Consider the following 14,836-nt stretch of genomic DNA (forward strand, 5'->3'; position numbering starts at 1 on the left):
AAGCCCAGAGTGCTGCCTCACCTCAAGACCTCTTTGCCTTCCACTAGCTGGGCTTGCCAACCTGGTCTTCTTAGCAGAGCGTTCTCCTCACCTGGATGTGGGCAGTGGTGTCCCTACGGAAGTCCTTCTTCAGGGTGGATTCCCATTGGCTCATCAGGCCCTCCAGGAGAGTTGAAATATCCTCGTGGCTCAGGCTTTTTCCACCTCCATTCCCACTGGCCCCCTGCAGCTCCAGCAACTCCAGCCTGATGGCCTCCTTCTGCCAACGTGCAGAGTATTCAGAAGCCAGAGTTTCCAGCCGCCTTTCTAGGGCATGAACCTTGGACAGGACATGCTGTTCAGCCTTGGGAACAAGGAGGAAAACACACAAAGATGAAAAGTCTCTTAGGAGGAGGAACAAGGAGCACTGGGCATTTGTTAAGCACCCACTGTGTGCCTGAGGTGGGGCTGAGTGCTGAGAACACAAGGACCAAGAAGGAAACCTTTCTTGTGTACGAAGAACTTCCATTTGAATGGAGGAGACAAGGACATTAAAAGCCACCAGGTCGTTTAACTGCTGTCGGCAGATTTCTTCATTTCACACTTACGCTATTTACAAAAACGTAAGCATTGTTGGTCTCCGCCTGAGAATGGAAGTTCCTGGTCAATGGGAATGGTTTCATTTTGTGTACCTGTGTCCCCTAGGCCGGGACCCGGCACTGAGGAAGTGCTTAATAAATACATGTGGGTTGACAGGCTGACTGGAAGAAAGAGCACCAGAATGAATTCTCAGCATGGGGGCAGCCATTTGGGTAGGGTCACCGAGTTTGAAAGGAGTACAGAAGACCAATGAGGCTAAGGCTGGAAAGACAGGGTGGTGCTGTTTTCCTCTGGGGGGCAAAGGGGAGGCCCTGCCATTGACTGAGGAGGGAAGTCACTTGGTCTGCTCTGTTCTTAAGGAAAGTTCCTTTGAGAGCAGAGTGCAGAACAGACTGGAGGCAGGGAGGCCACTCAGGACACTGCGGCAGTGAGCCAGGAGAGTGATGAGGGAGGGCCAGGGTCACCAGGGTCGAAATGGCAAAGAAGCTGAGAGAGCTCAGGGCAAAAAGCCAGGTCAGAGACCTCCCCAAGAGGTACAAAGGAGGCTAAGCATGCAGAAGGTCCCCTCCCCACCAACCACACAGCACAGGGGCAGAACCAAGAGAACAGAGGGAGGGTGGGCATTTTTGATGAGCCCAGCCCACCTCCTCTCTAACCATCTAGATAATGTGCCAGACCACATTCTCATGAGGAAAGCCAAGAAAACATCCCTGTGCGTCATTTCTCCAGCCCAGGGAAGCTTAAGAAATAAGAGAGCTGTGGACACTGAGGTGGGGGCTGGCCAGGAGCCCAACATAATGGCAGCCAGGACAGTGGGAAGCATTTCATTGCCCAAGGATGGTAAAAGGGCTAGAACTGAATCCCTGAGCAGGAGCAGATCCCAGGCTATCCTGGGAGCATGAAGGGGGCCAAATGACTCTTCTAGGCTGAGAGGAGCAGTTATGAGTGAGCGAGGCCCTAGCTGAGCACTGATCAAGAAAGGGGTTCTGCAAAGAGGTTCTGGACCTGAGCCCCAGAGCACAGCTGGGGGCTCAATGTTCACTTTTAGTCCTGCAGTGGGATACCTCGGGTAGGAGACCCAGACGCAAGAAGAGTCAATAAGTTCGGTCCCTCTGAACCTGCAGAACCTCAAAGTGTGCTAACAATGACTGAGTCCAATAACATTCTACAGAAACTCCAGCACCCGCAAGCCAGAAGACCTAAACCTGAGTCAGGAACTTGCACAACTCAGACAAGAATAGCAGTGAACAGATATCACCACTATGGAAGCACTGAAAGTTTGCGGACTGAACTAAGAAAGCCCAGAGGTGAGCTGAGCCCAATGCCAACATCAAGTTCATAGTCAAGAAATAGGCTGGAAGAATGAGTAAACAAAACTGAACCTGACCACAAAGGGCTACTATGGCTCAAGACAGAAAGACAGAAGAAGCCAATGACTTGAAGATATCTTTAAGCAAATCCTCCAAGAAAAAGGGTAGATTGGATAAGAGTTGAACAAGAATTCCTAGAAGAGTTAAAGAATGAGATAAAAATGAACAAAAAGTGATTTTAAGAGTGGAAGAGGAAAAATTTTTAAAAAGCGGTACAAGAAAGATATGAGAAAAGAATGAATAATTAGTAAAAGAGGCACAAAAATACTGAATTCCTTAAAAATTAGAACTGAGCAAATAGAAGCTAATAACTCTAGGAGACAACAACAAAAAATAAAATCAATTCAAGAGAAAATGTACAGGATCTCATACAAAACTCCAATGACCTAGAAATGGATTGAGGAGAGAGAATTGGAGAGTCATTTGTCTATCCAAAAGCCAGGAACAAAAAAGGAGCTCAACATAATATTTTAAGATATTACAAAGGAAAATGCCCAGATGTGTTAGAATCAGAGGGCAAAGTAGAACTTGAAACCACAAATCATTTCCTGAAAGAAACCCCTACATGAAAACTCCCAGCAACTGTTCTAAATCCAGAACTGCCAGGTCAAGGAGAAAATTCTGCAAATAGCCAGAGAGAAATAATCCAGTACTGTCAGGACACATGAGATTTAGAAGCTTCCACATTAAAGGAGTACAGGGCTTGGGATATCATATTCTGGAGTGGAAAAGATCTAGGATTAGAGCCCACAATAAGATTAAACTACCCAGCAAAACTGTGTATCGTCCTACAGGGGAATAAGGACCCTTCGTGAAATAGAGAACTTTCAAGCATTCCTGATGAAAAGACCAGAACAGAATAGAAAATTTGACATTCAAACACAGAACTCAGGAGAAGAATAATAAGGTGAACATGAGTGAGAAATCACAAGTCACTAAAAAAGGGCAAATTGTTTAGATCCCTTGTGTGGCAAGATGATACATGTAACCACTTCAGAATTTTATGATCACCACGGGTCCTAGAAGCAGTCTAAATAGATAGCGACCTGAATGACTGTATTATGTTGTGAGGATCTCAAAAGAATGGAAGGGTGGAGAAGAGAAATGCACTGGAAGGTTGTGGGGAAGGAGAGAAAGAATGGGGAAAGTTATCTCATAAATGGGGTGCACTAGAAAGAGTTTATACAATGGGAGGGACAGAAGAGGGGAACAGGCAACACGAACCTTATTCTCATCTGAACTGGTTGAAAGAGGGAAGAATACACATACACACACAATGAGATGGAGAGATTCATTTTACCCAAGGAGAAGTAGGAGGAAAAGCGTCTAAGAGAAAGGTGAGGGGGAGGGAAGAATGACGGGATAGATTAAGGGAGGCAAAGGTCAGAAACAAAAGACTACTGAAGAAGGGACAGAGTAAAAAACAAAAGGATGAGTGTAAAAGAATAGCATGGAAAAAAATATACATTTAATGAACACAACTGTGAATGGGAATGGGATGAACTCACTCATAAAATGGAAGAATACAGTTGAATGGATTAGAAACCAGAATCCAACAATATGTTATTTACAAGAAATATGCTTGAAACAGAAAGATACACAAATAGAGGAGTTGGAGAAAAAGAATGGATCTTACAGAATGGATCCTAAAGAATGGATGAGTCAAAGAACAAATCATAGAAATGGTTAACAATTTCATGGTGACAATGACATAACTAAATTTTGGGGATGCAGTCAATGCAGGACTTAGAGGGAAATGTATATTTTCAAATGCTTACATCAATCAAAGAGACAAAGAAACAGATTAAAGAATTAGACATGCAACTAAAATATTTAGAAAACCAACAGATTAATCCCTTCCCAATTAAACACCAAAATTAAAATCTTGAATCGATAGAAAGATGAACGAAATTGAAAGAACAAAACCCCAATGAACTAATAAATAAAACTATAAGCTTTGAGAAAAACAATTAAATAGATAAATCCTTGGCTAATTTAATTTTTACAAAAGAAAACCAAATTATTACATCAGAAAATGAAAACAGTGAATTTACAATCTATGAAGAGAAAATAAAAGTAATTACTAGGAGCTTTGTTGCCCAACTACATGCCAATAATAAAAATGAAAATCTAAATGAAATGAATTTTTCAAATATAAATAGTCCTGTTTAACAGAGCCCTTAAATAACCCCATCTTAGAAAAAGGAACGAAACAAGCTATAAATGATCTCTCTAAGAAAAAACCCCAGGACTAAATCAAATTTTTCCAAATGATTAAAAAGTAATCAATTCCAACACTAAATAAACGATTTGAAAAACAGGTAAAGATAGAATCTTATCAAATTCTTTCTATGACAAAAATATAATCTTGATACTCAAACCAAGGAGAGTCACGTCTCCCCAAGAAAGGGAACTATAGATCAATTTCCTTAATGAATATTGATGAAAAATATTAAATGCTAAGAAAGGAGATTACAGGAATATATCACAAAGATATATTGTGACACTGTGACCAAGCTGGATTGATACCAAGAAGTTGGGCCTGGGTCAATTATTAGGAAAACTATAAATGTAACTGATTATATCAATAACATAAACAACAAATTTATATGATTTCAACAGGTGCAGACAAAGCTTTTGACAAAATGCCTCATCCCTGTTGAAAAACACTAGAAAGCACAGGAATAAATGGAGTCTTCTTTAAAATAAGTATTATCTAACTAAAACCAAGAGCAAGCATGATATGTAATGGGGATAAGCCTTCCCAGTAAGATCACGGTAAAGGAAGAAAGTCCATTGCCAACCATTGCTATTCAGTGTTGTACCAGTTACAGCAACTGCTAGATATAGCAATAAGGCAGAAAAGAAACTGAAGGGAAAAAACTGCAATGAGGAACCAAAACTATCTCTTTTGGTAGATGATACAATGGTTTACCAAGAGAACCCTAGAGAGTCATCTAAAAAACCAGTTTAAAACAAAACCAGTTCAAACAATTACTTAAAGAAAGTTGGAAGCCCATCAAAACCATCAGCATTTCTATACATTAATCAAGAAAATCCAGCAGGAAGAGATAGAAAGAGAAATTCCATTGAAAATAACTGTATACAATTGTATACTGTATACAACCTGAGAGTTTGCCTGCCAAGACACACACAGGAACTATATGAACACAATTACAAAACATTCTTCATACGTAGAGATCTCAACAGTTGGAGATGTACTCACTCCTCGTGGGTAGGTCAAGCCAGTAGCATAAAAATGATAAAACTACCTAAATTAACTTATTCAGTGCCATACCAACTGAACCACTAAGAAAGTTCTTTGGTAGCAAAGAACTCATTGACAGAGGAGTGGCTTATGGATACAAGGAAATATGACTATGCTGTACGAAGCCACAACTCTGCTTAATTAGAAGACTTACATGAACTGGGGAAAAGTGGAATAAATGAATGAGGAGAACAAGAAAACAAGCACCACAGACAACCATGGAAATGGAAAGAACAGAGATGACCCATGAGGATCTTCTTCCCTTCCCGTCCTGGCTAGGGTGGGAAATACTGGCAGGGAACCTGCATCTAATGCTGGGCTCGCCTGCTGTGTTCTGCTGAACTTTTCTTCCCCTTTTTGGTTTATTCTTTTGCTTAAGGGCTGGCTCTGTGGGAGGGCAAAATGGGAAGGATACACTGAGCAAGGTGGGTCACATGAAAGCAAAAGCTAGAGACAAGTCTTCAAAGTCAGTGGGATGTGTGCGTTTGTGTGTGTGTGTGTGTGTGTGTGTGTGTGTGTGTGTGTGTAAAGATGTACCTAATTCAAAATGATTTTCACTAGTAGATCACACAAGCTTTGCAGGGTTTTTCCAAATTCCCTGCTTCTCTTTCTGAGAAGACACACTGGGAAAGGTAGGTTAAGTAAAAACCAATGATATCAAGAAAACTTTTGGAAACACACAACACGATGAGGAGACATGAAAATGGTTTTCAGACTTTGTGGACATGGACAGGGTTAGAGTTGCTTTGCTTGTCCTGGCAAGGTAGAAGTTGTGGCACATTTCAGAGGCAGGAACAGCTTCCTAACAAGGTGAGTCACTGAAAGGGGAAGGAGCTGACTCAAGAATTTGGGGGCCTCCACTCTCAGGACTGAGCTGAAGAGGGAGGCTGAGGGCCCTTCCTGATGTTTGCCGTTTCACAGGGCCACTGTTTGTATCCTTTAGTCACCACCCTCTTCTTCTCTTGCGCCAGTGGCCTATTTTCAGATCCAGTGTTGCCTTTGGTTTCTTTGCTTGCCAAGAGCCGCTGGTCTCTGACGGAGGCAGCCTCTAGGATTGCTGGCCTTCTCACTGGAATGTGATGTTTTGGGGCAGCAGTCAAACATCCTTAGGAAACGATGCTATGAGTCAGTGTTCCTTTTGCCGTGCCTGAGTGGTTGACACATCTGAAGAGGAAGGACTGGAGCTGTTGGAGCTGTACGGTATGTTTTTTCCCCTTTTGTCCCCCTTTCTTCTAACTTGCTGGATTTTGACCTTTGTGGGGCCCAGTCACTGATCTGGTCCTTGATGCTGAAATGATTCGTGTAACCAGCATTTCTCATTCCGTGAAGATGGTCCTTTGGTTTCGTTGTGACATCTTTTGGTGCTGATCATGTATCCTGTGCCTGGGGACTTTCTTACTGACAAATAATAGTTGTGTCTTCTTCCCTTGCACGTTGTTTTGTGGACTTAGTACAAGGACAGCCAACAAACACTGATACACTCCCACTAAGTGTAACAGGCTATGCCGAGTGTTGGGGTCACAAGGACAAAATGATCTTCTCAGCTTCCTCCTGGACTTCCTTTGCCCTCTGTTGCCTTATGCTCATTTGGAATAGCAACTATGGGGTTTTTTAGTTGCCTTTAAAAATGTGATGAAATCTAATCCTTGAGGCTGATTTGCCTCCTCCAAATTCTTCTGCCTGTGAGTGATCATTCCACTGATTGTTTCCCCCCCCACATCTGAAAAAAAAACTCCTTGCAGCTGACATGAGAAGTCAGACAAATCAAATTCTGACACTGGCTGTGTCCAAAATCGTGGACCTCATTGTGCATCTGACATCCAGCACCTCATCTGTTGCTGTTTCTAGAGCCATGTCCTTTATCCCACCACTCCATGTCACCCCTCAGATTACACTGGAATAATGTCAACCACTTAGACTGTGGTTGGACTGTGTGAGGACTGAGGGAGACCAAGTACTCTTTGTCCTTCTCTGAGGTCCCCTGACCTCTGTCCACAAACAGAAGGTGGCTGCAGAAGGCAAAGGTTGTTTGGTCTTTTTATCTGCTTCCCAAGTCATCATGACTCCCCAAATCCAATCACCTGGTGGCCAAGCTTCTGGTGGGCAGACACCAGGATCTGCACACAGCCTTCAAGTCTTCCCAGCTTGATCAACTCTGATAGTCTGGGCTCTGCTACCAATTTCTGGAGACCACCCCCCCTCCAGAATCACTTCACTGTGTGACAAGGTGTTAGGGAAGGCCTTTTGGGGGAGGCAACTATGATTTCAGTTGAAGGCAGCGGGGGAACGCGGGAGGCTGAGTCTTGAGAGGTTGGCATTGAACTGCCCCAGGTCCCAAAGCTAGCAAGTGGCAAAGCTCAAACTTGAGCCCAGGTTTTCTGACCCTGGCTCCCCAGGGATCTGCATATCCAAGGTGAGAGAGTCTCCTAATGCTGCTTGTGAGTGGCCCTGGGGCAAAGATTGATGAGTTTGGAGATGGAAATCCATGGATAAATCGAGGTTACTAAATGAAGGCTTCATTATAGCCTGGATTTATATTCTCATCTCTTGCCCCACAGCACAGACCATTAAGAAGAGACTGTCACCACTGAGATGAATGACCTATCTTCTGCATGACACACACTTGGCACCCAAACAGCAAAGACAAAGAAATGGAAACTACTGGCTTGCCCCCGAACTGGGCAAGAGCTGAATAAATTATGGTGTAAGGATTGAATACAACCGTGCTCTAAGAAACAATGAAATAGGTGGTATTGAGAGAAACCTGAGAAGACTTTGTATGAACTGGTGCAGAGCAGAGTGAGAAGAACCACAAAGAAGCAACTTTGAAAGACTTTAGAACTCTGATCGATGCAGTGACCAAGTACTTTTCTGGAAAATGACCCAACTTCTGACGGAGAGATGGCCTCAGGAGGCAGAAGGAGACATAGATCTTTTAGACATGGCCAAAAAGGGACTGGTTTGCTTAACTCTGCACATTTGTTACAAGTGGTTTGCTTTTCATTTTTCTGAATGGGTGGGAGAGGGAGAAGGGAAATAAAACAGACTTTTGTTCATTACAAAATGGAAACAAAAGCAGCTTCCTCTGGCTAATCCTGCTTCCCCCTCCTCTGATGCCTCATAGTGCTGCAGAGCTGTTTCAAAGACAGCGCTAGGAGAGGACACCACCTGGAAGATCCTGCCAGGCCAGAACTGTCTTCAAAGATGGTATGGTAATAGTCTGTATGGCTGCCATAGAAGAAACAGCATAGCCAACTCCCTCTACTGCTTCACTCCCATCTGTCCTGGTAGATCTCCATTGTACCTAGTTGTTTCCTCATGACTCGGGGACTCCTTCAGGGCAGGGACTGTGGGCTTGTTTGTTTGGGTTTGAATTCTTTCTTTGAATTCCCATCCCTTAGCACAGTGCCTGACACACAGTAGGCCACACTTAAGAAATGGTAGTGGACTGAGTGATTCTGGGGTTGATTGGAACAGACTTGGTTGTGAGCAGACTGTCTGCCTGTCCTGCACAAAGTGTTCCTGGCACTCACCCAGGCACTCACCTGGAAATATGGGGTGGATTCTCCTGCTTCCCACACCTCCTCTCTCCTGTTGCTGCCCTTTGCTGCCCACCAGGACAGCATAGCAGGGTGGAATGTCTGTAGTCCATAGGGGTAAAAATACCAAGCACCTAGCACATGGGAGGAAAGGCTAATGAAGGCAGAGGCTGAGGCACCAGAAGGGAAACATGTCCAGGATGAGGACCTACACCTGGACTGTGTCTGGCAGTGTCACATCCACATGGGCTCAGACCCTGGCCCAAGGAAGGTGCATGCATTATGGGCCCCATGATCTGGAAGGCAAGACCCTTCAGGAAAGGCATCTCTCATGATCCTTTCAGGAGTCATTACACACTTTTGGATTATGAGAAAAATGAGGGACAAGAAGCAGCTGGGGAGAGGACATGGAGAAGTCCTGCCTCCTGGTCCCAAGCCTGGTCCACATACAGCCCTGTCTCTTCTGGAGGATCAGAGTGCTTTCAGGAGATGCCAGCTGAATAGAGGTCCTGGTAACTGACAGCTTGTGGTGTCACCATTCCCAAGCTGGGCTTCATCTCATAGTAGGGGGTAAGTGATGTCATGGTTCCTGAACAGAGTACAGCTCTTTTGGGACCATCCAGGGAGGACCACCCTGTCCATTCTCCCCAGTGAGAAGGGGCAAAGGCCTCCAGAGCTGGCATTGGCTGTGTCCTGCCCAGCTAACCCATTCATTGTGGACTCAGCTCTTCTACCAGTTCCCCCACCCTCAAGTGCCTTGACAGTGACCACTGAGGGGGCAGATCAAACACCCATGTAAAGCCAGCACTGTCATAGTAGGCATGCAGCATGAGTCTGGGAGGCCTGCATACAGAAGATGCACAAGAAAGGCTTGTGGGATTGGATCAAGAGGAGGAGACACAGGCCGTCTATCCCATTTCAGGCACAAGAACTTTCCCATACAAGGCCTGGGTCCCTTTTCCCCTAAAGGCTAAAGGCTCCCCTTCAAAGCTCTGTCTTCCAGACTTGCGTTCAGCAGCCCTGCCCCCAAGCCCTTGTCTGTCTGGGCTGGCAGGGTGCCCTGGGGACTCAGCAAGGCTCACCGTAAGCCAGCGAAGCCAGAAGCAACAGCATCAAGAGAAGCAGAAACAACTTCTTCAGAGTTGAAAAGCTCCTGGATTTCATGGGGATGAAGGAGGAGACATTAGTGCCTGGTCTTCCCCACCAGATTCCTGTGCGACCCTCCCTGAGCTGCTGAGGAAACCAACAAAGGGTGTGCCCCCACCCTGGGACAGCTACGATGGGGAGCTCTGGGCTTTTATGGACAGCCCTCGAGGTCAAGTGGAAGGAGAAAATTTGACCTTGGTCAAATGTGTGAATGTTGTTATGAAAGGTGACAGGGCTGGTGGAAAGCATCTCCCTCCCAGGGCTCTCAGGAATGTGCTTATATGCTAGTGAATTGGGCAGGCTTCTTTTGGCTAAATCATTTCAGTGCTTGTCAAATTGGGACTTGGAAGGAGTAAGCCCTGACAAGGTTGGCTAGTCTCCCTGGGCCTAGCCTGTGGCCCCAAGAATCCAGAGCTAGATAGGGAACCTGCAGCCTGGAGATCACATGTGGCACTTGAGGTCCTCAAGGGTGGCCCTTTGACTGAATCTAGACTTCCAAGAACAAATCTCCTTAAGAAAAGGATTTGTTCTGTAAAACTTGGCCTCAGTCCAAAGGTTGCACCCCAGGACCTAGAAGGCTACATGTGGCCTGGAGAGCGCAGGTTCCCTACCCCTGCTCTAGAGGCTCCTGGACACAGCCCTGGAGGCTGCCTGGAAACCTGGACATGACCCCCCACAGAGAAACTGTAAGGATGGCCTGGCTACCCGAAGGACTGGGAAGAGACTACAACCCCTGGGAGCTCAGGACTTTCCAACTGGCCAAGGTGAAGCCACCAGAGTCAGTGGAGATGAGAGGCAGGAACTACTGAGGGGACAGCTCCTCCAAGATACTCAGGAATAGAGCAGCACCTGTGCTCATGGGGATTGGCATGTGCTGGGGAAGGGTTAACAAGCAGTTCTGAAGGAGGTGAAGGCACACACAACTTGTCCCATCTTCTTCTTCAGTCTAGATACCCAGAGGAGCCCTGACTGGTAGCTGACACTCAGGAGCAGGTTCAAGCTGGTTCCAGCTGATTCCAGCACACCCCTGACCCTGACCTGACCTTCTGTCATAAGATTCATGGCACAAAAGTCTCAAAAGCTGAACTGAGCTCAAGGGTGGTGAAGCTTTTTCAAGCATGGGTTCTTTGGTTCTGGCAGAGCCCAGGGAGGCCTCACTGACCTGGTTAAGACAAAGACGTCCAGCAGGGAGGCAGCTGTGGTCAGGCGGTAGCAGGTAGTGCCCAGCCACCAGTAGAACAGGCCAAAGAGCCAACCTGTAAAAGTCCCAGCAGAGGGGTTCAAAGGCTTCGCCCTCCTATCCCAGAGTTAGCTTGCTCCCAGCCTGCCCACTCTGCAGCTGCTCCTTGAATCTCCCAAGGCTTTCTAGCTGTGCCTGGGGATCCTGCCATAAAAGCCTGTCTCCACACACTGTCCTAGGGTTAGCACCCAGGCCTGGTGTGCCCCAGCGTAGGAATGAGGAAGCTCTTATGGGCCCACAGCAGGGACTGCCCTGGGCAGTGTGCCCACCCACTCCCAGAACCCACCTGGAAAAGTGATGGCCACCCACAAGAAAGCGCCAACTTGGGAGGCAGCATTCCTTAATGAGGATGCTGAGCCAGGCTGGTCCATAAGTGTGTGCCCTGCAGGAAAGTGAAGACATGAGGAGCCACCCAGAAGGAGACACAAGTGGGCCCCAGGCATCCCCATTACCATGCTGAGGCTTGGGCCCTCCCAACCTCCAAACCCCCACCTGGAGCCAGAGTGCAGAGTTCTCTATCCTTTTATCTGAAATCTATGTTCTCCCCATCCCCCCTGGATGGGGCACCCTTCAAAGTACACGGGGCAGCGTCCAGGGGATGGAGTTCCAGTAGGCAGGAAGTGCTGCCTACCTGCAGAGTCATCCTCCGAGGAGTATCCTGAGGAAGATCCATAGATATCATAGGTGACTTTGCCCTCATTCAGTCCATTGATCTTACTCTTCTCAGCACCTCCCAGGCCTCTCCTCCTCCTCACCAAGTCCCCACCTGCACAGAGCATGGAGGTGCCTGATAAGCAGGGAGCTTCAGGCTTCCAGCAACAGCAGCTGCCAGAGGTGGAACACCTGGCAGAACTTTTCAGAAGTCAGACTTCCCACCCCTTTGGGGGTCTGAACCCAGAAGCCCCACCCATGTGGTTTAGGGCAGGAATGGAGTTCTGCACAAGGGCAAAATCTGGCCCCCTTCCTATTTCTGTATGAGGTAAGAACACTTTTTATGTTTTTAAGTGTAATGGAACTTTACTGAAACATGTAAAGATGATTTTTAGCTCATTGGCTGCACAAAACCAGGTGGCCTTCTGCCTTAGGAGGCATGGTTATTGTCACCCAGATCTGGAAAAGTGCCATCTGTGGGACTGAGGGGCTTCAGGAGAATGGAAGGATCTCCCACCTGGGAGGATCCAGGGAGATGAGCCAACCTGGAGGAGTAAGGTAACTCCCAACAGACACTAGCCTCCTTAGGAATCTTTAGAAGACAGGGAGGAGCTTCCTTCCTTCTCCCCAGCCCAAGCCCTCGGGTTTGTCAAGCTCTGGCCAGAGCTCACCACGTTCACTCCAGTAGACATCGCTGTCCAGCTGATCTTGTAGGATGGAGCTTTTGTCCACCGAGGCGACCCGGGGGCCCCTGACGTAGGACTCGCTGACCACTGATTCACTGTAGTAGGTAGTGTGAGGATTGGAAGCAGGGCCCAGGTGAGGGGCTGGTGAGAGGCGTTTCACACTGCCAGATTTCCTCTTCAGAGTCCTGGGGGGCGCCAAGCATGAAGAGCAAAGGAAAGAGGGTGAAGGAGATGAAGCAGGAGAAAAACAGGGGGAGAAAGGCCTGGAGGAGGAAGAGACTTTCAAGGAGCTTCTAGGATGAAAAGAAATGATCCCCAAAGCCCTCTTCTGTTCTTATTCCTTCAACAGATGAATCCTTTATAACATTGGAACAAAACCCCAGCTCCCATGGGCCAGGCAGGGCCTCTTTCCAAATGGAACCACCATGATGAGGTACAAGAGGAGCTAAAGCCACCTGAACCTGTCTCCTCCCCCACAGGTCCATCACCCCCATGGCTTCCTATGCTCTTGCTAGGCCCTGCAGCTCACCCCAGAAACCGTGGGTACTGGGCCACATGATGGTTGTTCCCTGCCCAGCTTTAAGCCTCAGTTTCTGGCCCTCTCAATGCTCAAAGTCACCCCTCCCTAGTTCCTGTTCTCAGAGAGTGAAGGCAGCAGCAGCCCAGGTTGGGGTAGAAGGGGAAGAGACGGTGCTGGGGACAGGAAATTCTCGCATTTGTGGGGAAAGAAAGCACTAGAGTGATGTTTCCACCAAAGATGGGGGCAGGAAAGAAAGGTGCACATGGAAGCTGGCCAGGCCCTTGGCTGCCCTGAGTGGTTGTGATCTGGAAGATGACCTAGGGCCGCTGTGGAGTGGCTTACCTTAAGGGACTGTCCTTGAAGGCAGTGTGCTGACCAGCCACCAGGGAACTTCCTCCACTGCTGCTGCTGCTGCTGCCTCCATCATCATCAACATGGTAACGATGGCTCAGGCGCTGACTGCGTCGAGACATCATCAAAATCTCACTCTAGAAGTGCTAGAAATTCCTGGAAGAAGCAAAAAGTAATGAGAAGCTGTGCTTACTGACTGACTAGGTGTGATTTTCTGGGACCCCCTGAGAAGAGCCTGATGGGGGAGACGTTGAAGGGGAGGGATGGATTCCTCCAAAAGGAAAGCTGGCTGCACTGGGACAGAGAGGCGCTTTCCTAAAGAGTTTCTGAAGTGTCTCCCAGACGCTGAGGGTGGCTGCTCACCAGGGCCAAGCCTGCCAGCTTTGTGCCTGAGCTGGCCGTGACATCTTCTTGCAGGTGGCTTCCCTGGTGAAGCGCTGCCCCCACTCTCTCTCCAGCCTCCATTTGGAATGTCTCCCTTGGTGTCTTTACTGAATCTGGGGTTTTGACACTTGCCTTGGGATTGTTCTCAGGTCGCTTCGCACACACACAATTTCCTTCTCGCCATAGTTGTTAACTCTGAGGGAAAGGCCTGCTTTCCCTTCCATGTCTTTGTTTCCCCTCATCCCCAACAGCACCCAGTTCTGTGATCATTCTGGAGGGTGGATGGGGTCCAAGCTAACCATCAGATACTAACCCCACCCCTTAGGTCATGTGTTTCTTTAGTAAGAGCCCTCAATGGACAACTGGATTATTGAACTCATTTTACAAATGAGTAAACAGACAAGTGGTAAATTCTCCAGGGGTCCCCATACCTCTTTGGAGGAAGAGCCTCCAAAGCAGGCCCTGGGCCTTCCTGTCCCCCAGCTCCCTCAGCTCCAACCTCACTGCCTCCTCAGGGATTTCTGAATTGTCAAGGATTGCACAAGCAAAGTTTCAGTGACAGAGGGCTGATACAAAAGGGAGGCTGTCCCAGCCTTAGGAGACATGGATGTCATGAACATGAATTAGACCACCCCTAACTCAGATTACAGACGAGACCAGGTTGTAGGGGATCTCAGCTTGGTTTCCTAGTCTATCCATGCTATAAAACCATCTCTAATATACCCAACCTTGATTTTGGAGGGCCTGTGACCTTTGCCAGAAGCTGTATTCTGGGGGTTACTGCTTTCATTTCCAAGATGCTTGCTTGGGTCGTGGGACAGAGACCCCAATGGATGTCTCTGCCAGTTGGGAGAACAAGAAGGCCTGGTTTGGCTAGCAGGGAGAGTTCCTACTAGACTTGTCCTAAAAAGCAAGAAACCACATGTCTCCCTGGCTAAGGAAGCCCATTTGGTCGACCCGTGAGCTTCTCTGAAGATGGGGTGCCCACTTGGCAAGGACAGGAAGAGGGAAATCGGCAGCAGCCAAGGCAGACAGCTGGCCTGATGTCCCTTGCTAGCTTCCACCCCCACATGGTAATCAAGTCTGCCCCACTGGAGTCTTT

This window comes from Notamacropus eugenii, chromosome 3 (assembly GCF_028372415.1).
Source record: "Notamacropus eugenii isolate mMacEug1 chromosome 3, mMacEug1.pri_v2, whole genome shotgun sequence".
In the NCBI taxonomy this organism is placed as follows: Eukaryota; Metazoa; Chordata; class Mammalia; order Diprotodontia; family Macropodidae; genus Notamacropus; species Notamacropus eugenii.